The sequence below is a fragment of the Camellia sinensis genome, chromosome 7 (assembly GCF_055761805.1).
Source record: "Camellia sinensis isolate YWXY chromosome 7, ASM5576180v1, whole genome shotgun sequence".
NCBI classification, from domain to species: domain Eukaryota; kingdom Viridiplantae; phylum Streptophyta; class Magnoliopsida; order Ericales; family Theaceae; genus Camellia; species Camellia sinensis.
The window spans coordinates 122,568,598-122,588,193 of NC_138967.1; positions in this window are offsets into that span (position 1 = coordinate 122,568,598).

The window sequence follows — 19,596 nt, forward strand, 5'->3', positions numbered from 1 at the left end:
TCGTAATATTTTTTATTTTATTATATTTGTTTTCAAAATAATGAATGACAAATATATTTTTTAAAATAGACCATCCATTGTTTTGGAAACAAACACCATAAAAAGAAAATGTTACAATTATTAGATCAATTTAATTTTTTTCATTAATGATATACATGAAATGTCTTAAAAAATAAACAGTTTAATTTATCGAAACAAGATTTATAGAGGGTCCCTTAAGTTCTCTCAGGAAGACCAACCCTATTTGAAAAATTCAAGTTGTTAACATTGCTATTTTTCTTTCTTAATTAATAGCAAAAGAAAAAAAATTATATTTGGATGGTGCTTACAGATGATTGAGCATCCATTTTTGTGCCAATGTAATTGGAATGGCTATGGCTTATTTTGATACTTTTTGCACATTTCTCATTTTTTTTTTCTTTTCTTTTTGATCAAGTACTTTAGTAATGTAATTTTCTTTGGTATTCATCAATAAAATTATTTTCTTTGTTGATAAAAAAAAAAAAAGAAAATTGATTATAAAGATCCTTAAATCTACAAAAAGAGGTTAAAAAAATTAACAAATAGCGAAAGGAAAAAACAGAAGAAAAGACTGGAATAAAACCAGCTTTCCCATCCAATTGTTTATCTTTTATTAAGAGATCTAACATAGGATTGAATCTAGGGAAGTTAAGAGAAGATGATTGGAAGACCCATCATCTAGGGGAGCGAAGAAGAGATAGAGAAGAGAGCCATCATGAACCCCATAATCAAGGAGAGAGAGCTCATTTTGATTCATCAAATGTTTGAGGTTGGTGCCGCAGATCAAGATGAGTCGATCATGAGGGAGCTTTTCCTGAGCTCCAATCTCTCTCTTGAGGTCTGCAACTGTGGCATTGTCTCCCACTTGAACATAGAACAGTCTTCCTGTCAATATTTCTACTACCACCCTCATTTTTTCCCACACAATACAATACAATACAAGTGTTTTTCACTCTCTTTTAATTTCATATATATATATATATATAGAGAGAGAGAGAGAGAGAGAGAGTGTCATGCATAGCATGAAAGGTGTTCATGTAGGCTGCATTCTCGGTGGTAGTTAGTGTGGAGTGTACGCATAAAATGGAACTGTTACAAGTGTAACTGAGACGGTGAATTTAACACTTCATTTAAAAGCAGTGCTATTTATGTCTACATTTTAGATTTAATGATGTAACAGTTTATTAAAATATTTAAATCAATTTTTTTTTTTTTTTTAATTATAAATTAATTATTTTTATTAATACATTAATTAATTTAAAAATTGAATCTACAAAATAAACTTATATATTATTCTCCTTTCATTAAATTCATATGCTGAAATGGTCACAAGACGGTGTTGTCAACCAATGATACGTTGCTAAACCACAAAAGATAAGGATTATATATTTAGCCATTGTTGCTAATCAACACCGCTACATTCCACCAATTCGCTGCCCCTAATTCCACCACTAGTGAGGTGGATGAAAAAACATAGTTCATATCTGAGTTGCAATACAGTACGCGTGTTTCACGCACTGCCTTAAAAAAAATTTTTTATTGTGTTTGGTTTTAATTTTTTGAATTCATTTTTTTTTAAAATTGAGTTTTTTTGTTTTTCGTATTTTTTTTATTTTTAATTAATATTTTTTTAAATTTTAGGCAACTTTTTTACTTTTTTTAGATGTACCTTACTTAGATATATCTAAATAGTAAAATATTTGTGAAAAATATTTTAAAAAATTAATAAATACACAAAAATACGGAAAATGTATTGAATTTTTGTGTTTTTTTCGTATTTTTTTGTATTTAGTATATTTTTTAAAGGATTTTTTTTTACAAATATTATACATTTTAAGTGTATTTATATTAGGTGTGTCTAAAACTTAAAAAAAAATTGCTTAAAATATTAAAATAATTCATTGAAAACATTAAAATATGAAAAATAAAAAAATAAATTTTTTTAAAAATTATTTTATGAAAAACAGAACCAAACAATAATAATTAAAAAAATACACAACACAACGTATTCGCTCTTTTAGACTTTGCAACAATTCTTCTTCTCCATAGAGAGGTATAGAGGAGAGGAAAAAAAACCCAAATTGTAAAAAGCATATAATTATTAACATATAGAGAGAGGGGAAATAAAGCTTAGCTATGATGCTTTTTGCACTTTCCTCATTTATTGATGTATATTGTTCTTGTTTTGCTCATCCCGTCAATAAAATTTCCCTTTTCTTTATTGATAAAAAAAAAAATGCGATTGGGCTATTTGCAACAAGAGGAAGCCATTTTCTCTTTGGATTTGTTTTTTGTTTTTGGCTTTTTCCGTAATTGGTTCATGGTGTGATGTTGCTTTCTCAAATTTTGGGGATTTTCTTGACAGTTTTAATTTTTGTGGATTTTCTTCAGAGTTTTCACAGTTTCTTTAGACTCACTATTAATATATTATTTCTCTGTCTCTAGTTTTGTCTCTGTCATCATTCTTGTGGGAATGAAAAGTGGAAGAGGGAAAGATTCTAATGGCAGACTTCTCCTTCCTCCATTGCCGGGCAGAAAGCAAGGAACGAGGAGAGAAGGAGCGTAGGTCGCTTTTTACGTGGGTCTTTCCACGCCAGTGGTGGTGCTACTAGGAGTCTCTAATTATTGGGACGAATATCAAGTTCATTTGATATTCCCAGTGTACTCCTAAAAACACAATGGGATGGATTTCCTCCCGTCCGTGATCAGTCTGGAGTATACTGTTAGATTCGTGTGAATTTATTACAGATTTCGTTTCGATAATTGAAACCGTTCAATGTATAGAACTTATTGATTACTATATGCTTATAAAAAATTACGTTGATTGGATATCGATAATTACTTGATCAAATCAGTTTTATATAAATAAAAAAATAAGGTGAAAAAATAAACAGTTGACAGAAATCTAGTCGGATAAGATAGCTATCGATATCCGATTGACACGATTTTTTTATAAACATATAGTACTCGACTAGTTCTACATATTGAACGGTTGAAATTATCGAAACGGGACTCGTGATAGACTCTCATGGATTCAACAATACCCTTCAATCCGATCATGGATTAGAGAGAAGGCCAGCCCTAAGAGAAATTCAGAATGTGGAGACACAATTGTGAACGTATTAGAACAGTAAAATAATTTGAAGCCTTCAAGGCTCGACAATTAGGAGGGCGTGGAATATTATGTAACAATGAACGGAGGTAGAGTCCTTCCAATCTAAAATTTAGGTTAAAGGGTATTGTTTGAGGCTAAATACAGGTTTTATTTTGATAGTTTAAATTATTTATTTTGTCGAGTAGTTCGTGTATTTCATCCACACAAAAATTATATTGATCCAATAATTGTAATATATTCAATTTATCGTGTTTATCAAAAAATAAAAAATAAAATAAAATAAAAATTTGATGGTTTATTTTAAAAAGAAAAAAAGATGAAAATTGTATTTTTTACAATAAACCATCAATTTTATTTATTTATTTATTTATTTGTTTTGGATGAGAAACGCGATAAATTGAATATACATCGATTATCTGATAGATCTAGTTCTTTCTATAAATGAAATACATAAAATTTCTAATAAAATATATAGTTCAAATTATTAAAACGGGGCTTGAGTTTCGTCGGCCCAAACAATAGTATGAAGTAGACGGAATCCTTCTCTACAATGAAACCATTTTACATTAATTTTTGTAGGGAAATTGAAATCATTCAATTTGTTGCATAAGTAGTCGTACCAATAATAATTAAGATCTTGTTAGCTTGTACCATTTGAATAAATGTTAAAAATGTTTAAAAGTATTTTATATTTTTTATTACATTTACTTTTATGTATAATATATATATATATATATATATATATATTTAACCAGTGCCTATTAACAAAATCCTAATAATACGACGACTACTACTAATAATAATAAGATTGAAGTACAGTTTAATTTCTTGAGTTAGGCCTAAAATCAGAGAGTTATCTAACGTTTATATTATGACACTAAGGGGGTATTTAAAATGATTTAAATAATTATATTTTTTAATTTTTTACGAAAAGATGTGTAAAAAAAATAATGAAGTGATATGATCTAAATAAGTGTACTTATCTAAATAATTACACTTATCTAGGTGATACCAAACACCTCTAAACCTTTTGTGGAGGATACTAAGCATGTGTTTGGGAAGGCCTCTTCAGGCTATATGAGCCACATGCGACAAAAGAGTCTCATTTAGCCACATGACGCCAAAAATGCTTGCTAGGGTTTGAGAGGAACCCTTTTACGAATAAATTGACCAAATTACCCTCACATCTCCTTCTGATTCATTTTGAAAAAACACCTCACCACACACACACAACAGAACCGTCCTAGGGCACGGAAGAAGCGAATGAGGCGATCTCTCCCAACCAGCGGCGACGACATCAAAATACGGCTTCATAGAGGCGATCGGCACCAGAGTACGCATCTGGCGGCAGAGAACAAGAACGAACCCTTTGTGATACACCACTGATTAACTGGTAACTCTTCCAAACCCTTCTGATATCGTAGATCTGTGTGAGTGTGTGTTGCCTCTGCTTAGGGTTCATGTCTACAATCCCTTTCTCTGCATACAAGGTTACGATTTGAAAAAAATTGTATGGATATTTGGGGACTCTCTGTTTTAAAAAATTTCCAAATTTTTTGAGTTCAAGCTGGGTTCATTACAATTTGGGTTCATTACCGACCTGCTGAAGTGTATTTTGTTTTGCTTGGGTTCACACATTTTGGGCACAGATATATATATATATATATACATATATCTGTTCTTATATATAAATTTATATTTCTGTGAGTAATGAGGGCCGGTATACGTTCATAGGTGGTTGAGATCCGTTAAACATGAAAGTTCTTCCACTCTGATTTTTGGTTTTGCAATGATCATTAAATGTATGGAAAATTTCAGCAAAAAAATTCAGAATGTTAGGAATTCATTAGGTGAATGAAATATTTACACATTGCTCCACTGCTAACTCCTAACCCATTTTTCAAATCAATCCTTAACATAACTCTGTGAAGAAGGCCGTGTTATGGTTAATGCATATCTGATTCTACTAAAACACTCTGATGAAACACTCTGATTATTGTCAATGCATTTCAAATGTTACGAATTCAGTACCTGAATGAATTCTTATTTATCAAATTCATGTATACATAAATTCCACAGCTAGTCTCTACCCAGTTGTTGTTCGTATTGTGAATGACCACTGCGAATGCATGTCTGATTCTATGAAATACCTATTGACTTGTCATGAAATCACGAGTTTATGTTACGGAATTTTATTACCAAACAAGTATGTCTATTTTTCATGTGCATGTCAATTCTGTTATACTTTCATCTCCAATGTGTTTAAAATTAAGTTCAATCTTGCATGTTATATATATTTTTTCAGTATTGTCAAACACTTGAGTCAAACAACTGACAATAATAAAACATATTTTACTAGTATAGTAATAATAATGTGCATAATTATAATAAAATGCCATGGTTACAACATAACTCTGTGCAAGTGCATATGGGTCGGTAACTACTCCTACCAATATACTACTGATTGAAGATGCACAATACCCTTATCATAATTCAATGTCCATGATCGGAATCAAAAATTAAATACCATTTCTCTTTGTACGTTTTGTTGTTGATTCATGTAAATTAATAAAAAATGCCGATTGTTGTCATGGCGTAGCATGGCTTCGTTTACCTCTACTGCAACTTCCAGTACATGGCCACGAATGTGTGCCTGGGGACATGGCCCCTATTTTGTTAAGATTTCTAGGTCCACCAAAAATCCAGGGCGTGCCTACTTTGCATGTCCCCGCCCTTTGGTGAGTGACCCATTCTTTTAGGTTATAACTGTCCTTCTTTAACAACCCATGAAACTAATAGTTCCATAATTTGCACTCTGTAGACACCCCATTTTTGACCGACCTTAAGACTCAGACGTCACCGATTGAGCGCTCGGTGATGGTGCATATTGTACTTATTCAGAAGTTTCAGAGTCTCGGCTGCGAGCCTTGCCTCCGGACTTCCGGGCTCTTTCGTGTCTTGCCTCGGTTTGTGAACCAGGCTCGGTTTTCTCTGATTTTCTCTTCCCGAAGGGGGGGAGAGGTCTCGTAGATCATCTCTCAGTGGCCGTAGGCTACGTTTCGTGGTCGTAAACCGTTTTGCCCGTTTGGAGTCCGGTTTTCGATTTTTCGGAGCCGTTAGCCGTGTGCCTCGGTTCGGGACCGCTTAACCACCTCCGTTTGCTCCAATTTTTGGCATGCATCTTATTTACTCTCTTTTGAGGGACACTGCGGTCCGAGAGACCAACTTCTCGGTCGGACACCACTTCCGGTGCCTAACAGCCCACTTTTAGGGCCCCGAACTGCGTGTTTTGGCTCCCGAACCTTCATTCTGCATTTTTGGGCTCCGACCCAAACTTCAGATAGTCATATTTTGAGGTCCTTTTCATGTTTGATTAAGGACCTTTTTCTGTTTGAGGTCTCCTCCTATCACTTGATTCTTTAACGCTCTTTTAGGCCTATTTTTGCACGGTATTTTAGGCTTACTTGTGAGCTGTTTCGGACTTGGTTATAAACTACAAAGTGTCTTGTTTTGAGCCCCTCTTCAACTTTGTTGAAGGGCTCTCGGCCATTTGGGTCCAGAAGCTACCACTTGCCTTTATATCCCACTTTTTGGCCTTTTTTGAGGGAAACTTGGATTGTTTTCCCTCCATTTTTTCCCTCCATTTTTCCCCCCCCCCTTTTCCTCCCATTTTTGCCTATATATCAGCAGCTCCAGCTGCTAGTTTAGGGTTAACAAAAAATCCCTCTCAAGCCTTTGCATTATATCTCTCTCCATCTCTATCTCCAAGCTTTCATCCTTCAAACCCTACATCATTTTACACTACACCACCAAGCCCCACCCTCCCATCCTTCATTCCAGCAGCTGGAGGCTGTTCTTCAAAGCCTAAGGAGCCACAAACTCAAGCCAAGAAGCTACCAAAGACTTGTCTTCAAGGGTAAGTTCCATTTCCCCTTTTTTTGTCCATATCTTGTATCATTTCTTAGCCATACATGCTTGCTGTTTTGAGCTCCGGCCCTAACTGAAAGTAGTGTTTTTTTGATCTCTATTTCATGTTTCATTAAGGGACTTTTGTCGTTTGAGGCCTCCTTAGTGCACTTACTTCATTATCCCTCTTATATGCCATTTTCTTGTGTAATATTTTTGACTGTGTATAAATTGTTTTGAGCTCTGTCATGAACTAAAAAGTTGCTTATTTTGAGCCCTTCTTCAATATTGTTGAAGGGCTCATTGCTGTTTGAAGCCTCCATTTATCACTTGCCATTATATCTCTATTTTGGCTCTATTTGTGCATGATTTGTTAGCCTATTGTGCTTCTGTTTTTGGGCTCTTTTCAGAACTGAAAACAGTCTTATTTTGACCCTCTCTTCATGTTTCATTAAGGGTCTTTCATGGTTTGAAACATCTTTTATATACTTTGTGTTATATCTCTCTTTTTGGCCTCATTTTGCATAGCATTTTGAACATATTTGCATACTGTTTTGGGTCCGGCCATCAACTGTAAAATGAATTATTTTTGGCCCCTCTTCAATGTTGTTGAAGGGCCCCTTTGTGTTTAAGGCCAGCAACCACCACTTGCTCCTTTGGCCATCTTTTGGCCCATTTCTTGCATAAGAGTTTAGCCATACCTGTGCTAGTTTTTGTGGTTTTCCATAAACTGTAAAAGATCATGTTTTGGGCCCCTCTTCAACTTTGTTGAAGGGCCCTAATCTGTTTCGGGTCAGCAGCTGTGAGTTGTTTCATTATCTCACATTTAGGGCCATTTTTGCATGCTATTTTTGCCCTATTTGTGTTTGCTGTTTGGCCATGCTTTGAACTGTAAAAATGCTTATCTAGGGGCTGCCTTGCTTCTTTATTTTTATCTCATGTTCAAATTGTGCATGCATTGCATAGCTATAGGCCATTTCATGCGCCAAGATTCATGTTTCGGGACTTGTTCCATGCATCGGGTATCATTTCGCTTTGTTTCGGGGCTGTTTTCCCCCTTGTTTTGTTACTAATTTTTGCATGTTTGCACATCATATTCCATGTCTTTGCCATGTCTCATTAGAGTGGCATTTCGGTGCCTGAGGGTCGGTCCTCGGTTTGCGTGCACGCGTGCACGTATTTCGAGTTGTCTTGTTTTCATCTGATGGCCTCCTATGTGAGTGTGGCTGAGGCTCTCTCATGTTGGTGTAAGCCCATTATTGCATTGCGTATGCCATTTCATCCATAGCATTGTGTATGCTCGGTTGTGTATTACCTTATTGCATTGTGTATGCCATTCCATAACATTGTGTATGTTAGGATTGTATCTTAGTTGCATTTCATGCATGTCATGCATATTGCATCGCGTTCGGGATAGGAGTTAGCCCGGGCACGGGAAACGAGGTACGTTTCGTACTCCGAGTGACGGAACGTGTCTCAATTCCCAGTCACCGACACTCCGGAATATTCATGATGGAGTTAGGTTCTTGTTATGTTTATATGTGCATTCATTCTACATTGAATTGCACAATTCGACCCCTCGGTCATCATGCATCGATATGCGTGATTGGTGGCACGAGGATCGAGGCATGCATATATCTGTGAAAATACATTGCCATGCCCCTTTCCTGCTCTCTGTTGCAGCAAAATAAAGAATCAGCAACTTTTCGGAGCTTGGCACGCATTTCAAGAATAGGTGCAAACAGAGGCTAATTGGGGCATCGTCATGGATTTCCGCGCAAAGGCAACCCGGGCATGCATCATTCATTATCCGGAATGGAATCAAGGCAGTCCCTGGCTTGCATGCCAGTTTATTTATTTTCTTAGTTAATTTGTTAATTAATTAGGAATTTGTACATTATTTGGACTGTATTATTTGGACTGTAATATTCTTTTATTCGGGACTGTATATTTATTCGGACCCTCTGTGCGAGGGCATAATTGTAATAAGTGTGCGTGAGTGTGATGTATGTCTTCCAACCCTACGTCTTTCTTCCCTTTTATTTACCTGCTTATGATGGTTAGATTAGGGCATATTTCAATTAGCATACAGTATGACAACATGTTTGCATCATTAATCTGTTTTGCATGCACCGGGCTCGGCGCATCATACTAACTGCATTTGTATTTCAATTCCAGATTGAATACATGTTAGCTGTAGCATTCCATATGCCATGTTTAGAATAGCCGAGCCTGCTATAGTTTGCATTTTTGCGTGTGTTGCATTAGGTATTTCTGTATACTTAGGATCATGCATGATTTCTAATGTAGTTTCTGTTTTGGCTCGGAGTACTCGGTGAGTTTTTATGCTTTAGCATCCTTGCATGCATGTGAGTGACTGCCATGAATAGCATGCTTACCATGAGGCTATTTGCTTATGTGATATAACTGCCTGAATGTCTGTGGGTGAAGGTTGGGTTATTTGGATTGGGACAATTCATCAAATGTTTGTTTTAAGCCCACTAGATAGTGGCAAACCCATCTTTTCTAAGCCCACCCGAGGGTGGCAAAATCTGTATTTTAAGCCTACTTGCGAGTAGCAAACCATTTTTAAACAAACAAACATGAAATGTTTTGTTCCAATTCAGGCGACTCAGTCTATACTTGTATGCTGTGCGCATCACATAGTAACCTAGGCTAATAACCGGAATAAGAACACACAATGTTTTCAAAACTTGATATCATGGTTAGTAGAGGCCGATCTTTGATCGGGCGAGCGGGGGTGCTCACGAAGTGACCTTCTCCAATCGTACCCAAGTTCCCGAGCCGAGGCAACTTTGGTGATGACGGACACGTGGCCTTAGGCAACGAGTCAGGGTTTCCTAAATTTCCCAAAATAAAATATTTAGGTGGCGACTCTGTATCTGGCAAAGCAGTCCATGTTTGGCACTTCTTTCAAAAATCTGTTTTTCTCAAAACGATTTGCCGGATTTGGACTCTTTGGTTCAAATTTAGAACCGTGGCAATTTGTGAGTCCTGAGCTGTAGTGACCCCAATATGAACAGAACGGGAGCACGTTCCTCCCGGGGCGTTCGGGGGACGTCTGCAGTTTGAAACCACTGCGTGCGTAGTGAAACCCTAGCTCCTGACAAAATAGGACAGGGAAACCCTACCCCAACATAGGGGTGTTTTGGCTCTCACTTATCTGTTATGTGCTTTTAGAGTGCGTCTCTACAGGAATGCATGTATCAGTTTGCAAGTTTGGGCATCAGGCCTGCGGGCACCAGTTCAGTATTTTGGGATTCAGTTTACCTGAGGGTAACAGTTTACAGGCCGAATTTTGGGGCAGAATTCAATAGAAGGCACCGTCATCCTACTATGCTCGTATCTGTTTTGGTGAAGATAGGCTGAGATGCTGCATGTTTTCTCTTTTGCTAGGGTAGTCTGGGAACCATAGCTTCAGAAGGCTCCGATATCCCCCAGGTACATTGGATCCGTGTTGATAGACTTTGTCAGGTCAGAAATTTAGTTCAAGGGCAAATCAGTGTTCCTTCGCTGAGGTAAGGCAAAGGAGGGCCAGATCGGGTTCATTTTGTTCATCTAATCCGACAGTCACCAGTCACATCATCAGCAGACCCGTGATGGCACAAGGTTCGGAAGAATTTGTGGCCATGATAGCAGCATTAAATCAGGGAACTGCAATGCAGGATAAGACCAGTGCTGAAACGCAACGCCCATCTGGGGCATCTGTTTCGTATCCAGCTTTGGGACCCCAGCCAAACTTTGACCCACTTCCGCCAGCAGAAGATTTGCAGGGCCTAGATCCTCGAGAAGGGTTAGCTCAAGCTCGAGTTTCCACAACCCTGGTGCAGCCTACTGAGAGGCTTCGTCTCTCTGATGTTAATGAGCTCGATCCGACTGCAATGAAGATTGTGAACCTTGAGAAGCAATTCAAAAGGGCACAGGACCTTAACTCCATTCACGACATTGAGGATTGGTCCACCGAGGTTGCCGTAAGGCTCCCAGTCGAGAGTACTAATGCTGGTGGTAGCACTATTTCCAAACCTGCTAAAATCAACACAGTCGCCATAGCCGACCCTTTTGCCAAGGCCAGCCTACAAATAGCTAGCCCAGCCCGAGCTCAGGGTAGATTTTTCACCCCCCTCCATATGAGCCTAACCAGAGCATTCAAAGTTCTGATGGAAAGAGGGCATCTCAAACCCCTTAATCCTCACCCTTTGCCAAATCCACTCCCTGCCAGACATAACCCCAGCCAATACTGTGTATATCATCAACAGCGCGGCCATGGCACCGATGGTTGCTACCGCCTTCGTCATGAGATCCAGAATCTCATTGACAACCGGACAATAGTTCCACCTCAAAACCCTAAGGGCCAAGTACCTCATCCACATCTCAACCTCAGCCATACACTGCCACCCACCTACAACCCCAGTATATACACCCCGACCCATATACTCAAACCCGATATGTTTATCCCGGAAAGCATGGGCTTAAGCACGATGGATGCACTTGAACCCCAATCATCTCAAACCCGTGAGCCCACTACTTCTGAGCTGAAGAAAATGATCGAAGATCTTCAGAGAACTATGACAGATCTGGCCTCCGGGACATTGGCTCCATCACCGACCACACCGCATACCGGGAACTTCATGTTAAAAGGCTCCCCAATTTCGGAACGGGCTGTATTTGAGGAATGCCAATCCCTTGACAAAGTGGAGGCGAGTGGAAGGAACAAGATAGGGGCGGACATGGATCCCCATGAACATCTCCTGTTCGCTGTTAAGGCTTTGAAAGCCGAGGGACTGAACAAAGAGCAAGTCCTCGCAGTTGTTGCAAAAGCTGTGGATGACACTTTCGCTGCTCAAGTTGGGGGCAGTTTGAATCAAGGGGCAAGCCGGGAGAAGGGTCGTTGTATCAGAAGCGTTCCTTTCAGCTATAATCCCGCACTCAGAAGAGATCAACAAACCAGGCCAGCACCTGCCAAACCCTTTGCTGGTGCGTCCAGCAAAAATCCACAAACTTTGAAGTACCAACCCCGAGGTCAAAGGGTCTTCCATGCCCTCCACATGCCTTTGTCCAAAGCTCTCCAAATCCTTGTTGGACAAGGCCATCTCAAACCCCTTGAGCCTCGACCTCTCCCGAACCCTCTTTCGGCTACACATGATGCTACCCAGTACTGCGCATACCATCAGCAAACTGGCCATACTACCGACAACTGCTTCCGTCTTCGCCATGAAGTACAGGATTTGTTTGACAACAGGGTCATTGTTGCGCTAAGCTCTGCAAAGTCTATCGGCATTGGGTCAGTGAACTTGGGGGATAATGTGATTGTGTGATCGAGGGATGAACCACCTGCGGATGGCGCTCAGATTACTCCAGCTGTGGTGGATGGCATGCATTGTTTTGAGCAATGTACAAGTGCTGTTAATTTTGCATTCTGACTTGGGTATTGGGTCAGTCTTGTTGTTTTGTTTTAAGTCTGTCCTTTTGTTTTGAGTCAGTCTTTTTGTTTTGGGTCTGTCTTGTTGTATCGAGTCAGTCCTATTGTATAGGAGTCGGGTGATTCCGGGGGGGGTGTTACCTCGGGCATCACCATTTTGTTTTGTGTTTGTCTTTTCGTTTTGTTTTGAGTCTGTTTCTGCCAGGGAGCCAGTTGTGCCAACAGATTTTTTTAAAATAAAACAGCAGTGATCTTCACACTCTCGCATTTACTTCTGCCTTGTGCCAGTTATGCCAGAAGTTCTGAATGAGACGGCAGTATTTGACTAAAGAACTCTGTCTTTTCTGTGCCTTGAAATCATTGTATCGACCTAAGTTTTTCAAAACTCTTTTAAACACTGCGGTGAAAACGAAGAGGAAGGAATTCCTCGGGATTTGCAAAACTTTGATCATTTGAGAGAAAGAGAGGCGTGCCAAGCCCTTAATGAATGAAATCATGCTTGTTAACGTGAGTACTGAGAAGGACCCTGGCTTGATCCAGACAGGTTTCACACTATCTTCAGCGCGAGCGATTTGTCGCTTTCTTAAAAACTTTCAAAAATAAAATGTTTTGCGCGGTCCCGCGAAGACCTGTGTGGAATCGCTCCTGAGATTGTGCAGCCTAGGATCGCTCTCAGCCTCGAGACTCAACCCCTTCGCTTCCAAACCTTGAACTTGAATTCAAAAGGTTCAACGGTCAACTACGATGTGAGGCCTGTGTGGCCAGATTTGAAGCAGCCCTCGAACAAGAGGCTAGGAAAGTCAGATCAAACAGACCAGATATCATCAAAAGAAGCTTGCGAAGCTAGGTCAGAAGCACCCTTCGAACTAGGGGCAAAAAAAATGTCAGATAGCTCGAAGAGCCAAAGGTGGATCATTCCGCAAGTCAATGAAGATCGGCAAGAATGCCAAATCCCAGCAGGAAGGAAAGAAGAAAGTATTGCTGAAGGGCAGCCGAGTTCCTATCCACAACACTAGGGGCAAATTCAGCCCCCATTGGATGGACTCCAACATCACCAGCGAACAACAGCCATTCTCCCGAATTCAGATAACTTCAGGATCCCAAAACCATTTGACATGGACGAAGCTACACTTTTACCCTTGAGAGGCTCGCTGGGCTGAAAACCCGGAAGGGCGACCCAGGCAAAAGTTAGAGCAAGAAAAAAAAAAAAAAAAAGAAGAAAAAGAAGCAAAAAAAATGCAAAAGAAAAGAAAAAAAGAAAAAAAAATGCAAAAAAAAAAAGAAATGAAAAAGAAAAAAGAACAAAGCTCGCAAGGTCGAAAACCCGCGACGGGCGCCTTGGCAAAAGTTAGAGCCTAAAAAGGAGAGGTTAATACCCGAGTGTACCTTAACCCCGAACTACATGAGGCTTGATTCCCATCTTTGGGATACGTAGGCAACTTCATTTTGAAGTCCAGCCGTAAAACACTTCAAACTCAACTATGTCCATGTAATGGTTTTGATCATCTTCGCTTTCTCTGTATCTGAGAATTTGGTTGTGTTCGTCACTCTGAGGACTGCCTACAATGCACTGCGGTGCCATCCAAACAAGGGGCAATTTTCCGTTGCCATTCAAAACGCCGCAGCGTCATTTCAAACAAGGGGCAACTTTTCGTTGCCATGCAGTGTCCTTCAGACAAGGGGCAATTTTCCATTGCTATGGGTCCGAGGTTGTGCATCTCAAGAGTAGGTTCCGTGCTCGTTGAGCAGTAGTCGTTTGCAAAAATAGTTTTTGAGAATTTTTACTGAGGTTGACTAATCTTCTTGAAAAGTACTCCATTTTTCAAAACTGGATCATTTCTCAGACCCAAAAAAGGAAAACTCTCAGTGCTCATAGCCTAACTTGCATGATTTTAAATCAGAAAATCGAACAAGCGCGTTAATCTAACTCTCATGTTGGTCAAAATTGTTTTAGTAGAAAGCAAAAACAAAAAATGGTCAAAATGATGAACTAGGGGCACAGTTGAGTCATGTGCTCTGTCTTTTCCCCTTTGTTAAAATACTTGCCAGAAATGGCACTCTACTTGTCGGAAAGGACACCGTATTCGCCAGAAAAGGGCACAACAAAGGGCAAAAAGCTCTCACATCCTCCAAGCAACGAGGTATCAAGCCAAGTGCGAAGCACGAACTAGAATGGGGCAAGATATTCCACTCCATCATCTGGACAGATCTTATCACGTCCAAACTCCCCAGCAAAGTATCATCAACTGATGTTAGCTGCAGATTTGCTACACACCCAGTTGTAGCGCAACCTTTCCGTAGGAGGAATTCACTAGCTGTGAGCGGAAGAAAGAGAATCTAGCAGAATGCTAGGGACACGAGCCCACAATTTGCTGTTATCCATTAACCACCCAGGAGAGGGATGAAAAATGAGAGATTGAAGAATAGAGAGATGTGCGATGAGAGGAAAAGTGAGAAGAGGGCTTTTTCAGAAAAACAGAGCTTGAGGGCCGAGTGATGTGAGAACCACAAATGAGAAAGGGTGGGAAACAATACCCGGTGAAACAGGCTCCCTGTGCACATCTGTGTGTCGTGTCTTTAGTTTAGTTTGTCTCGATTCTTGCTTTGAGTCGTTCCGAGCGTATCTCGATGTGTTTTGGTTGTTTACCTTTTGTTTTTCATTGTTGAGTCTTTTTTCGCTGTGTTCAGTCGTGGGCTCAATACCTGGTCGAGAACTCATTTTCTCAATTTCAAAAAATGATTTGTTTTGTGCTCAGAGTGCTGTGCCATTCTCCACATTTGTGCAAAAAAGGGAATTTGTTCTTTCGAAAACCGCAGGGTTCAACCCAGGTCACGTCAGAACAGTAAAACCAGGACTTATCTAAAGCTATATGAGTTCCAGACTGCAAAGCAAAAGCAAAAGGGGAAAATGTCGGGTATCTGAGTTTGTTTCGACTTCAGTAAGTTCCAAGACTACATTCCGTGTGTACCTCTTCAGGTCTTGCCAATGCTCCGAAGTATGAGTGTGCCTCTACCTTAAGCTCAAGATCAAGTCTGCTTCAAGCCAAAATGGCAATCAGAAGTGCTCTCCTTGAGGACCGTTTCGTGCCAGGGACATCTTGGCCGTGTTTGCAATGAGTTCCTACGAGACTAGCTGCGACGGTGGAAACTAGAGTTCGAATGGCTGATGCCTAGAACACAAAGGTTCGGGATTTCCGAGACTAAAGTCTGGTTTAAATACCCAGAGGCATGTCCTCGGCTTGAAATCTGTATGGAAGCCCCATAGGTTGAGATAGCGTGTATGCACCTCAATTCTAGATACCGAACCAACCTAGTCTGTCACCCCGTTGGAGAATAGGGAAAGTTGTGAATATGATCAAGAAGAAAGGCAACATCCAAAGTATTCTACGTGAAGAATCCTTGTCAGTATTTTAGAGCCTTTGTATTGTGAGTTGAAGGTAAGTGTTCGAAGAGCACGAGGGGAGATCCCCATTAGAGTAGAGCGATTCATCGCCACTCACCCCATGAGGTGCTTTCTAAAGCGCCGCTACGCTTGTTTATTGCGTCCCTTGAGCATCATGCATTGTAATGCATTGTACCTATCAAAATTCTTTCTCAGTCATGCACGATATTGTATGTACGGTTCATTCAAAGAAGTTCCGTTTAAGATCATTTATTTAGTGTATCAATCACACTTCATTTAGTGTATCAATTACACTCTCATTTATTTAGTGTATCAATCACACTTCATTTACTTTGTATATCTATTACATTCTCACTCATTTAGTGTATCAATCACACTTCATTCATTTTGTGTATCTATTACACACGTTCTCATTTTGTGTATCTATCACGCACATATTCACTTTTGTGTATCTATCACACACCTTCTCATTTTCTGTATCTATCACACTTCATTCATTTAGTGTATCAATCACACTTTATTTATTTAGTATATCCATCGTACTTGTTCACTAAGTGCATCTATCACACTTCGTGTTCACATTTAGTATATCAATCATACTTTGCTCACATTGTGCATCTATCACACTTTGTGTTCATTTTCGGTATATCAATCATACTCCGTTCACTAAGTGCATCTATCACACTTCGTGTTCACATTTAGTATATCAATCATACTCTGTTCACATAGTGCATTTATCACACTTTGTGTTCATTTTCAGTGTATCCATCACACTCGTTCACTAAGTGCATCTATCACACTTCGTGTTCACATTTAGTATGTCAATCATACTTTGTTCACTAAGTGCATCTATCACACTTTGTTTTCGCTTTTAGTGTATCAATCACACTTTGTTCACATAGTGCATTTATCACACTTTGTGTTCACTTTTAGTGTATCAATCACACTCTGTTCACCTAGTGCATCTATCACACTTTGTGTTCACTTTTAGTGTATCAATCACACTCTGTTCACATAGTGCATCTATCACACTTTGTGTTCGCTTTTAGTGTATCAATCACACTCTGTTCACATAGTGCATCTATCACACTTTGTGTTCGCTTTTAGTGTATCAATCACACTTTGTTCACATAGTGCATCTATCACACTTTGTGTTCGTTTTTAGTATATCCATCATACTCATTCACTAAGTGCATCTATCACACTTTGTGTTCCCTTTTAGTATATCCATCATACCTGTTCACTAAGTGCATCTATCACACTTCGTGTTCACATTTAGTATATCAATCATACTTTGTTCACATAGTGCATCTATCACACTTTGTGTTCGTTTTTAGTATATCCATCATACTCGTTCACTAAGTGCATCTATCACACTTTGTGTTCCCTTTTAGTATATCCATCATACCTGTTCACTAACTGCATCTATCACACTTCGTGTTCACATTTAGTATGTCAATCATACTTTGTTCACTAAGTGTATCTTTCACACTTTGTGTTCACCTTTAGTGTATCCATCACACTTTGCTCACTTCACCCTTTTGTGTATCAATCACACGCGTTCGCACTGTGTATCAATCACACACTCACACTTTGTGTATCTATCATACTTGTTCACTTAGTGCATCTATCACACTTTGTGTATCAATCACACACGCTCACACTATGCCTACTTTGTGTATCAATCACACGCGTTCGCACTGTGTATCAATCACACACTCTCGCTTTGTGTATCTATCATACTTGTTCACTTAGTGCATCTATCACACTTTGTGCTCACCTTTTTGTGTATCAATCACATGTTCGCTCTGTATATCTATCACACATGCACACTGTATTCGCAATGAGAATTCCATAATTTTCTTACATCCTTTCTGCACGAGGTGTAGTTTGGCTCGAGTTTACTTGCCTGCCTAGCATTCGCTTAAAATGTTGCATTTATTTCGCATAATTGCTTCATTACAGCTCTCTTTGCATGATCATGAGTGATGTCCGGCTTCGCGTAGCGTATAAGTCCAATTATCAAACCGGTTTCGCGTAGCGTGTAAGTCCAATTATCAAACCGGTTTCGCGTAGCGTGTAAGTCCAATTTTCAAACCGGCTTCGTGTAGCATATAAGTCCAATTATCAAACCGGCTTCGCGTAGCGTGTAAGTCCAATTTTCAAACCGGCTTCGCGTAGCGTATAAGTCCAATTATCAAACCGGCTTCGCGTAGCGTGTAAGTCCAATTTTCAAATCGGCTTCGCGTAGCGTATAAGTCCAATCTTCAAACCGGCTTCACGTAGCGTATAAGTCCAATTATCAAACCGGCTTCGCGTAGCGTATAAGTCCAATTATCAAACCGGCTTCGCGTAGCGTGTAAGTCCAATTTTCAAACCGGCTTCGCGTAGCGTATAAGTCCAATTATCAAACCGGCTTCGCGTAGCGTGTAAGTCCAATTTTCAAACCGGCTTCGCGTAGCGTATAAGTCCAATCTTCAAACCGGCTTCGCGTAGCGTATAAGTCCAATTATCAAACCGGCTTCGCGTAACGTATAAGTCCAATCTTCAAACCGGCTTCGCGTAGCATATAAGTCCAATTATCAAACTGGCTTCGCGTAGCGTGTAAGTCCAATTTTCAAACCGGCTTTGCGTAGCGTATAAGTCCAATGATCAAACCGGTTTCGCGTAGCGTATAAGTCCAATGATCAAACCGGTTTCGCGTAGCGTATAAGTCCAATTATCAAACCGGCTTCGCGTAGCGTGTAAGTCCAATTTTCAAACCGGCTTCGCGTAGCGTATAAGTCCAATTATCAAACCGGCTTTGCGTAGCGTATAAGTCCAATTATCAAACCGGCTTCGCGTAGCGTATAAGTCCAATGATCAAACCAGTTTCGCGTAGCGTATAAGTCCAATTATCAAACCGGCTTCGCGTAGCGTGTAAGTCCAATTTTCAAACCGGCTTCGCGTAGCGTATAAGTCCAATTATCAAACCGGCTTTGCGTAGCGTATAAGTCCAATTATCAAACCGGCTTCGCGTAGCGTATAAGTCCAATTATCAAACCGGCTTCGCGTAGCATATAAGTCCAATTATCAAATCGGCTTCGCGTAGCGTATAAGTCCAATTATCAAATCGGCTTCGCGTAGCGTGTAAGTCCAATTTTCAAACCGGCTTCACGTAGCGTATAAGTCCAATTATCAAATCGGCTTCGCGTAGCGTGTAAGTCCAATTTTCAAACCGGCTTCACGTAGCGTATAAGTCCAATTATCAAACCGGCTTCGCGTAGCGTGTAAGTCCAATTTTCAAACCGGCTTCGCGTAGCGTATAAGTCCAATTATCAAATCGGCTTCGCGTAGCGTATAAGTCCAATTATCAAACCGGCTTCGCGTAGCGTGTAAGTCCAATTTTGAAACCGGCTTCGCGTAGCGTCTAAGTCCAATTATCAAACCGGCTTCGCGTAGCGTATAAGTCCAATTATCAAACCGGCTTCGCGTAGCGTGTAAGTCCAATTTTCAAACCGGCTTCGCGTAGCGTATAAGTCCAATTATCAAACCGGCTTCGCGTAGCGTATAAGCCCAATTATCAAACCGGCTTTGTGACAACCCCACCACGTATAATATTTTATATTTGGTTAATTAAGGAGTTTGGGATTTTAATTAGTCGTTATCCTAATTTAGTTTGGGATTTATGATAATTGTGAAATCTGATTCGTATATGATTCTTTTAAAGAT